This window comes from Lactuca virosa, chromosome 5 (assembly GCF_052849685.1).
Source record: "Lactuca virosa cultivar CGN04683 chromosome 5, Lactuca_virosa_CGN04683_v6, whole genome shotgun sequence".
NCBI classification, from domain to species: Eukaryota; Viridiplantae; Streptophyta; class Magnoliopsida; order Asterales; family Asteraceae; genus Lactuca; species Lactuca virosa.
In genome coordinates, this window is record NC_136430.1 from 27,955,556 (window position 1) to 27,966,148 (window position 10,593).

A 10,593-nucleotide genomic window follows, 5' to 3' on the forward strand; every position below is an offset into this window, starting at 1 on the left:
GGCACAGACCCCGAGAATTAGGGTTTCAATCCACAGCGCGGACTCGTCGATTCCACCCATCGACTCGTCGAGTCCCTTCATTAATCCAGTCAGCAAAAACGCAATCCTACTCTACGAGTCTAGGCGTCAACTCGTCGAGTCCCTCCTCAAAACTCAAAATAAATGAATAACGTAGAATGCCTGGGAATCCGGATGTTACGTGCTTAAAGAAGGTTTTGGCTTAATGGGTGAGTACATTGGGCGTACAAGTCTGTACACACGACGTACAATCCATTTAGCGTGTACGCTTAGCGTACAGCTGAGTACGCCCCGCGTACTCAGCACGATTGGATTTCGGTGCTTGGGCTCGGTTTGGTCCATCTTTTAAGCTTAGTTGTTTTGGGCCCTATTGGGCCATCACGTTTTGGGATGAAAATTATTTCAAGAAGGCCTACAATGGGATTTGGGCCCAATTTGGAAAATTGGGCCATGTTTGCGCCTTGTGTGATTTTTTTGGTAATTAGGCCTTTTGGATTAAAGGTTTGGGCCTAAGTCTTGGTCCAAACTAGGAGAAGGGTAAATTAGTCATTTACCCTATTTATGGACTGATAGTGATGGATGGGAATCCAATTATTAATTGGATGTTATTTGATATTGTTAGCTCGGCGATTTGTCGGACCAGCAACCATAAATTTATTAGGGTGATTCGGCAGTGCGAGGTGAGATTCTGCAGCTAGTTATCAGTATGTGTTTTTATGTTACCGGGCAAGGCCCGATATCGGGCGGGGCTCGATGAATGTATGGTATGCTATTTTCTTTGTGATTATCGCATGTGTTAGTATGATTATATGTTTATATGATTATATGTATCGGGCGGTGCCCAATGTCAGGCGGGGCCTGGTGATTGAAAAACTTGTAAGCCGAGCGGGACTCGATGCCGGGCCGGTCCCGAAGCGGAGTGAGACTCAATACCGAGCGGGTCCCGATGGAGGGTGGGGGCCCAATATGTGATTTATTATGTTTGGTATGTGGTATCTTAGGGAACTCACTAAGCTTTGTGCTTACGGTTTTCAATTTATGTTTCACGTACTTCAATTTTTAAATCGAAGAGTCTGGGATGACTGCAGAGCACACACCACCTTGTTTCGCATTTTCTTGATTTACTCTGATAAGAAATGGTGATTGATACAATTGTTTATTTGGATTTATATGATGGTGTTTTTGGAATAATGGTTTTATTAATTTAAAAATAAAATTTTTGGTTCTTATTTTTGGGACGTTACAACAGAGGTGTACAATGGATCCGTAGAGCCACATCTGCGGAACAATTATAGCCATAATTTTTTTTTTGTCATTTAGTGGTGCCACGTCATTTCCCCAGTACCGAGCGTCATTCTTCAAAGGATTAAAGGGATCCGCAGAGCCCTCTCTGCGGATCTCGTGGTCATTTTCCAAAACTTAAAATTTTATGGTTAATTCCTTAAAACACCCCATAACTTTTGATTATTTCATGAATTTTCTCTTAAACTTATTTTTTACTTTCTCTACATCCTATCCCAGCAGACTCATTAGTCGTTACCAACTCCTCCTGCTTATTTGTTTTGCCACTTGGATATTGTTTATTTTATGGAGTTTAATAATGTTAAAGGGAACAAATATAAACTTAATTTTTATCATAACTAACTTTGATTTTGTCAGGTCTTTCTCGCCAACTCGGCATTTTATAATATTAAGAAAAATAAACAAGGCATTGTTGTAATAAATCATATTTTGATGATAAATATTAAAACCTATTGATTTTGAACTACTATTAAAATGTTATCTTATTATCTTGTTATAATTCATGGGTTATATATATATATATATATATATATATATATATATATATATATATATATATATATATATATATATATATATATATATATATATATTCAAATAGCCTTTTTGATATTTCTAATAAAGTTGAGACGTTTTCTCGTATTTCCAAGTGTAAAGCATTTAACATCGAATATGTTATGCATGTCGACTATGTATTTTATTAATGAGAAGAACAAGCACCTTTGGGGTTCAAAATGGACCTGATGAAAAGGACCATGGCATTTGAATTCTTGGTTTTACCAAATATATGGTCAAACACATCTCAGCGCATTTGGGCAGAGCCTTCAACACATGGAAGATTTGGCCGACATTTCTATCCTTATTTATGAGAGAGGAATGTAAAACTCTATCCTTTTTTATGAGAGATGAATGTAAAACTCTACAGGTGTTTTGCTAATCAAGATCGATGACAAGTCGAATGTAGCTTTCGCTATAATGTGAACCAGTAGGTGAAGAATGCACAAATAGATAAGTTGTCTAGAAAACCCTAATTTTAGGGTTTTACACCCTATTTAAAGACCTTAACTCCCTTTGATGACCTCCTTACCAGCCTCCTTGTCTAGAAAACCCTAGTTTTGTGTATTACCCTTCAAGGTTGAGTGTGTGAGCTTGTGATGAGCTTGGAGAGTTGGTTTTTGGTGATCTGTGGAAGGAGTTTGAAGAATGAATATGCTTAGTTTGGTAGGAAGGTTGTGGATCCAGAAACTCTCCATTTGTTGCAGTCCTTTTGAGGTATAAAGTCAAAACCTTGTGTTGTTATCTTCTAGATCTCTTTGTGGGATGTTTTAGTTTGATTGTTTCAGTGTTTGGTTGGGTTGTCCAAAGGTTAAGGGTTTCAGGGGTTATTTTAACATCCCAAAAGTCATGACCAAAAATTTCATTTTTAATTACGTAAGTATAAAAACCAGGAGTCTGAAAACATCAATAGTGTCATCCCATATCATAATGAAAACCAATATCTCAATAATCAAAACATGTCATAAGAAAACAACATCAGAGTACATTCTCCCAAAGATCTCATGTGCGGAAAAATCATAGTGTGATGCACTGCGATCATGCCGGATCCTTTCCTTTCGAAGAAGAAGTACCTGAAACCAAAACTGAAAACTGTAAGCACAAAGCTTAGTGAGTTCCCCCATCATTCCACATAATATACAATAAACATACTGCCTAGCATATCCGGGTACTGGCCTACCCCTTCGGTCTCTTTGAACAGGTACTCCCTATCATATCAGGGTGTTGGCCTACCCCTTCGGTCTCTTTCAACCGGTAACCGCCTATCATATCTGTAACATCCTGTTTTGAATTGTTCCCATTTTGAATTGGTAATCAAGGATTAAGTGCTATCAAGCTACGGATACCTGAGGGTTCGGATTTCGGACCTAGTTGGAGTTGGATAATGTGACATGGATTGCTCGGGTATTCAGTTTGAGATTTTGGATCAAAGGGTATTTCGGTAATTTTTCAGCTCAGGTCTTTATGGGAAGTGGATTTTGGTTCGGGACATTTTATGGCAGGAAATAATTGATAATAGTGTTGAGCGTCTCGATACCTTTCTATGGATATATGAATGGTTCGAACGGAGTTGTATCGAGTAAGTTATAGCCTTCGGAAGAATTAGGGTTTTAGGAAAAGCCCTAGTACGCGGGGCGTACCAAGGTGGTACGCAGGGCGTACCGAAGAGAAAGAACTAAACGAGGCGTAGCTGGAAGAACGCATAACATATATGCGAGGATTGGATCGGGGTGCGTGGCCTCGTACGCAGGGCGTACGAGAAGGTACGCTGGGCGTACGAGGGTCAGATTGAAAACCCTAATCTTAGATTTGTACCATATATAAGAAAAATGTTGAGCCTCCTTCTTCATTTTAAGTCAGCCCCCACCCTCTAAAACCCTAGAACTCATCTCTAATCATTCATGGTGGCATTTTGAGCTTATGGAGTCCATTTTTGGAGTGTTTGGTCCATTTCCAAGAAAGTGGAGTTTGATGCAAAGATGGGGATCAAGGAGAAGCTTGTGGATCTGGCTTTTGTGACTCATTTTCAGCCTTTAGAGTTTAAGACCATCTATGTTGGAGTTTGAGCCATTTTCATGAAAGTAGAATGCTATTTGGTCTTGTTGGGGGCATGCAAAGTCACCAAGTCAGTGACTTTATGGGTTTAGACGTTAGTTGGGTCTCAGATTTGTGGTTAGGATTTGTTGGATCAAGAATTAAGAGCTTAATGAGGATTTGGCTTAATGAAGTAGTAAGTTGGGCGTACAATTCTGTACGCACGGCGTAGAAGCCAAACAGCCTGTACGCTTAGCGTACGGCTGAGTACGCCCAACATACTCAGACACATGGAGTTATGAGTATTGGGCTTCAGTGTGGGCCAGCTGTTAGGCTTGTTTGTCTTGGGCCCTGTTGGACCATCATGTTTTGGGTTGTTTGAGATGTTAGAAAAGGCCCCGGAAGGAATTGGGCCCAATTTGGAAAATTGGGCCATGGTTTGGGCGACGAGTGGTTTTTAGCATTTTAGGCTTAAGTGTTTGGATTATTATTAGACCATCAGAATATGAAGTGTATTGGACTGAAAAGAAGGATTGGGCCTCATGGAAAGACCATGTAGAGGTTTGGGCCCAATTTGGAAAATTGGGCCTTATGTTGGGCCTCAGTTGATTATGTGGATTTTGGGCCTTCAGGGTGTGAGTTTAGGCCTTGGTTTTGAACCAAGCTAGGTTAGGGTTAAAATTGTCTATTTACCCCAAGTGTGGATTTATGGTTATGCATTGAAACCCAAATGGTTAATTGGGTTTTGTTTTGATGATTGACAGTACGAGGATCGGTCAGCCAACAGTCAGGGATTTATTCGCGGGACTTCAGCATTGTGAGGTGAGTCTCCTCACCATACCAATGGGTCGAAGGCACCAAGGTCGGCCCATTATGTGATATGTGGATTGTTAGTTGATTATGTATTATGTTGGTATGACATTTGTATGGAATACCCCGGGGGATTCCCGTGGCAGTAGATTAAGACCATGTGGGGGTTCCCATGACAATTATTTATATGTAGTATGCCAGTTGTCTTCGTGACTCTTGCATATAATGTTTAATTGCGAATGTGCTATCAATATGTTATGTATTTATGCGAAGACCATGTGGGGGTTCCCATTGCAGTCAGTTAAGACCATGCGGGGGTTCCCATGGCCTATTATGTGATATGTGGTATACTAATTGTTTATGTCATATATGATATGCTAGTCTTCTCTATGATACGTGTATGGAAGACCCCGGGGATTCCTGAGGCAGTTAGATATCAGACCATGTGGGGGGTTCCCATGGTATTCCAGGCTAAGAACATGAGGGGGTTCATATGGCATTTGGTGTAAGACCTTGGAGGGTTTCCATGGCATCCTAGTATGTTCGTATGTTTAGTTTGCACGATATTTCCTTGGCTAGTGAAGACCATGTGGGGGTTCCCGTGGCAGGTAGTTAAGACCATGTGGGGGTTCCCATGGCAGTGGGCTAAGACCACATGGGGGTTCCAGTGGCACCCGATGTAATACCTTGGAGGGTTTCCATGGCATCCTTATATGTGTATATGCATGGTTATGTGATTGATATGGTTTATGTGATTATGTGGGGCATGATCTGGGGAACTCACTAAGCTTCGTGCTTATAGTTTTTTTTATGGTTTCAGGTATCATCGGTTTGGAAAGGAAGGGCCCGACTTGATCGCAGCACACACACCCGTGTTTCCGCAATATATGATTTTGGGACGAACTTTGATAAATGTTTTTAATTAATCATGTTTTTGGAATGTTTGGATTTAGAAGATATATGTGTTTTGACTATAATAAAAATAAAATTTTTACCCTTGATTTTTTGGGTCGTTACAGGTTGGTATCAGAGCCTTGGTTTGAGGGAGTCGGACATACTTTCGGGTGTGTCTGAACTCAAACTGAGGATCTGTAAAGTTTTCAAAAGAAAAATGTTTTCAAGGAAAGAGTTTTCTAAGACAAGAAAGGGTGTGGTGCATGAAATCATCCGGGCTCAAGTAAGTTTCCCTAGAACACCCATATATGTTTTCTGTTATGACTTGATTTATGAATCTGAGAATCGCATGCTAGTTAGGGCTAGGAGATATGCCTTTATATGTTGCATAAGTTGGTAGACTTGCATGCTAGTGCTGAGTAGTCAGCGATAGATTGGCCTGATATGTGATGCATGTAGCCATGGAGATATTGTATGCTATGCTGGAATGAGAATAACTATTGGTATCAGTAACTGCTAAGTGTATGCTTTAAAAATTGTATACGATTAGGTTCTTATAGCCTTAGAATAATGTATTTGGCCTTATATCATGTTCTGTGTATAATTTGCATGCATAAGGCAGTCGACAGTGAGGGTGGATATGGACAGCATGAGTTGTGGTATGTGGGCCGAATGTTCTATGATAGTTTCATGGGTCGGAGATTACCCTAGGGTAAGCCTAGGATGAGACTAGTGACAGGAGTCACCTGATTGCGAATTGTATGTGTGGATAGAATTGCTTGATTGGAGTATGTTGGTTAGTTTTCCGTTGTCTGAATGCTGCTTGCTTTGTGCTTTGTAGGACTCTTAGCAATGTGAGTTAGCTACTAAGTGAATATGCTAAGTCACATGTAGCACAGGCTGGATAATCAGAGTGATGGACTTGACCCTATTGCGTAGCTCTCGTCTTAGTCCAACTGTTCAAGGGTTAAGACTTTTACTCGAAGGATTATCCGATCTCTATTGCATGTGGCTATATTCATGAGGTAGCTAGTTGACATTAATGGGGGTTCTTCAGTAGCTGAGGGCAGAGTGAGGCTGGGAACCTAGGAAAGCCTAGGATATGCTGCAGTGGGTCGTAGTATGGTTCAGTGAGTACTGGCGTAATGGTCTGAATATGTGACTTAGAGGATTCAGGAGGATTGCTGAGGAAAGTATGGATAGGTGTGGAAGGTAGTATTGGGCCCGTACTACTGAAAGCACAGGATCCATACTCGAATCAGTGAGAGTCTTGGAGAATCTACAAAGCTTATGGGGAGGAGAATTCTTGATTATGCACCGATTGTGGGGATAGTTGCCTTGCAGATTGAGGGTGAGCACGTATAAGGAAGGACCAGGGTTTAGTCCCAGCTTCGGGGGTGAGCCAGTTAGTGGAAGGACTGTCAGGATTTTGAGTTCGCCTTGGATCTCTTGTATCAGGTGGCAAGGATTGATTGTGCGATATATTGCACTTTCGGGATTGGAGACTATGTCTTGGGGATAGTTTGTAGCCCGGTTTAGAGCAAAGGTTTCTCCATCCATTGCAGTTCATCCGTTGGCGATTGAGCTGGTGAGTGTGTCATTGTGCGCGACCCTGAATGATATGGATCCCAGAGCCCGAGGGCAGAGGATCAATTTGGAGTACCTCGAGAAGAGAGGTTGAAGTCATGTGCATTTAGTGGAGGGTCTCGGGAAGAGACCCAAGACTTCTAAGCAGCGTCTGAGAGTCCAGCAGGGCCGGAGTCAGTACGGAACGTGCGGGGAACCGTACGATTGAGTTACCACTGCTGGAGTATGGGTTGCTACAAGCGTAGCAGGATTGATCGTGCCAGCAGGTGACATTGCGAGTGGGTGCTCGACTTTGGGTGTGTCCAATCCGATGGATCGGCGGTAAGGTTTTGGACAGTTGTGATGAGGCGAGCGTATTGTAAGACTGTGGGCTAGCCCGTAGCATTTACCGTTCCATAGGTAGCGGTACGATGGTGGTAAATTTGTATTTGCCTTCGGATTTCTTTGGAAAAAGGGCGCCTGGGAAGTGATTGGATCATGTGATTGGTTTGGAATACAAGGGTATTCTTCAGGGTTTCCAAAGCTGAGTGATCATTGGATTTGGATAACTATGGGGCGCTAGTGTTGTTCGGCGCAGGATTGGGCGGGTCATGCATATTGATGGAAATGGATCGGAGATCCATAAGGCGTAAGAGGTGAAAAAGCATCGTCGAGTCCAAGTGGGGGAGAAACAATTGACTTCTTAGGCCTAGATTATGTTAGTGGGAGTTCAGGAAACTCTCAATTGCCGGTCGGAATCGCCTTGGTTATGCACAGTGAGCAGTGGGAATCCATCGGTGCTACCCGAACTCTTGATAGGATATAAGATTCGGCTCGAGAGGTGCGACGATGTGATAGTGGAGTGTGGTAAGGCCATGGGTGGTAAGCATGGTTGGATGGAAGTAGTGTTAGGCTGCGATATGATCGTAGAATTCATCGATTTGAAGTAAACTATTCTGGTGATGGTCATAAGCCTGGAAGGGGGATCAGCTCGTGCCTTGGGCACGCCGGTCAGGGTTGTAGAGAAATTATTCTCTATGATGGAGTTGTGGATCTTAGGAGTCCGTAGGTGAGCCCGGATAACTATGGAATTCGGGATAGAACTAGTAGAGACCGTGGGGTCAAGGGTTTAGGTCTTGAGTTGCAGGATCATGTGGATAACTAGTACGTGACACAGTATGGTTTAGGTTGGGTAGCCTTGATATTGATCTCTTGGGAATCTAGTGGTTGGATCAGGTGCGAGACTGGTAGTCTCGGGGATTGGCTTAAAGGTATATTTTTATCGGTCAAGTAAGGGATGACGGGAAGTCGTGGTGCATTATGAAAATGTAGATTCGAGGATCTCTGGATAGGAGCGGAGTATCGATTCGTTTTTGGATAGGATCCCAAATCGGAGTTTGCGCATGTTTGGTGCAGGATATCGTTTCAGTGAGATGGGATGTGGGGCATCTATATGCGAAGGGAATCGAAGGTAGGATTCCAGGGTGATGAACGGGTTGGTTTGATGGTAGTTTAAGCCATTATGATGTGTCTCGGGCTGGATCTATCCGTAATAGAGCCACGACATGTTGGAATCAGGAAAAGATGGGTAGTTGGTGAGCGTATATGATATGAGGATGCGGTGAGTCATGTAACATTCATTCCTTTAGCAGAAGTTTTGGTAGCAAGGCGTCTTTAATCAAGTCTTGCCAGTCGGAATTTCTTTAAGAAGGCACGCGAGGTTGTTATGTGTGTGTATTTTGGCTCAGCAATCGAGTAGGTGTCCAGTGTTCCAGACAGATGGCAGGCAAGTTGGGACCAGGGAGGTCCAGATTGTTCTTAAGAAAGCAGCTATATCGCAGCAAGATGAGTTGAAGTGGGTTTAGTGACTTGGGGTTCGTGCGTGGAGTTGCTTGTTATTCGAGGCATATGCTGAGTTGAGTACTGTTAGACTATCTGTTAAGGCGAGCGTTCGACATCTGGACACGGCAAGTGAAATCATTCGGTTGGTAACGCCGAGATGATCAGGACTGGAAATGGTCGTTCGATCAGTTACCCTTGAAAGGAAGTTGTACGGTACGGTTCCAGGGTCGGAGGTCTGTCGAAGAGTCAGATCAATGTGAATTTTCAAGATCCGGAGAGGCAGGAGTAGTTTCCTGCATGAGAAGAAGGATTTACCCTTCGCCGGGATTGGAGAGAGTCTGGTTTGGTTAGTATCAGGTTGCCTTGGGAAGGCTGTATTTATTCCGGAATGTGGAGGTATTGACAAAATTGTTGGAGGTGTTGGGAAGGTAAGGACGGACTTCGAGGACGAAATCTAATTCAAGTGGGGGAGAGTTATAACGTCCTGCTTCGAATTGTTCCCATTTTGAATTGGTAATCAAGGATTAAGTGCTATCAAGCTACGGATACCAGAGGGGTCGGGTTTCGGACCTAGTTGGAGTTGGATAATGTACCTTGGATTGCTTGGGTATTCAGTTTGAGATTTTGGATCAAAGGGTATTTCGATAATTTGTCAGCTCGGGTCTTTATGGGAAGTGGATTTTGGTTTGGGATATTTTATGGCAGGCAAGAATTGATAATAGTGTTGAGCGTCTCGATACCTTTCTAATGATATATGAATGGTTGGAATTGGAGTTCTATCGAGTAAGTTATAGCCTTCGGAAGAATTAGGGTTTTGGGAAAAGCCCTAGTACGCAAGGCGTACCAAGGTGGTACGCAGGGCGTACCGAAGAGAAAGAACTATGTGAGGCGTAACTGGAGGAAGCGTAGCGTATATGCGAGGATTGAATTGGGGTGCTCAGCCTCGTATGCAGGGCGTACGAGAAGGTACTTTGGGCGTACGAGGGTCAGATTGAAAACCCTAATCTTAGAGTTTTACCCTATATAAGCATAATGTTGAGCCTCCTTCTTCATTTTAAGTCAGCCCCCACCCTCTAAAACCCTAGAACTCGTCTCTAATCATTCATGGTGGAATTTTGAGCTTATGGAGTCCATTTTTGGAGTGTTTGGTCCATTTCCAAGAAGGTGGAGTTTGATACCAAGATGGGGATCAAGGAGTAGCTTATGGATCTGGATTTTGTGACTCATTTTCAGCTTGATGAAGGTATAAAGATTTAAACTTGATCATTGGTGTCTTAGATCTACCATTTATGGGTTTTTGTTCATTTTAGTCCCAAGTATGAGATCTAGTGGTCTTGATTTCATTCCAGAAGCTTTGAGTTGCCCCTCTTAGTGTTTCTAAGATTCAAGGTCCATAAAGTTGGCACCTTTAGAGTTTAAGACCATCTATGTTGGAGTTTCAGCCATTTCCATGAAAGTAGAATGTTATTTGGTCTTGTTGGGGCATGGTAAGTCACCAAGTCAGTGACTTTATGAGTTTAGATGTTAGTTGGGAGTCAGCTCTTTTGTTAGGACTTGTTGAACCAAGCATTA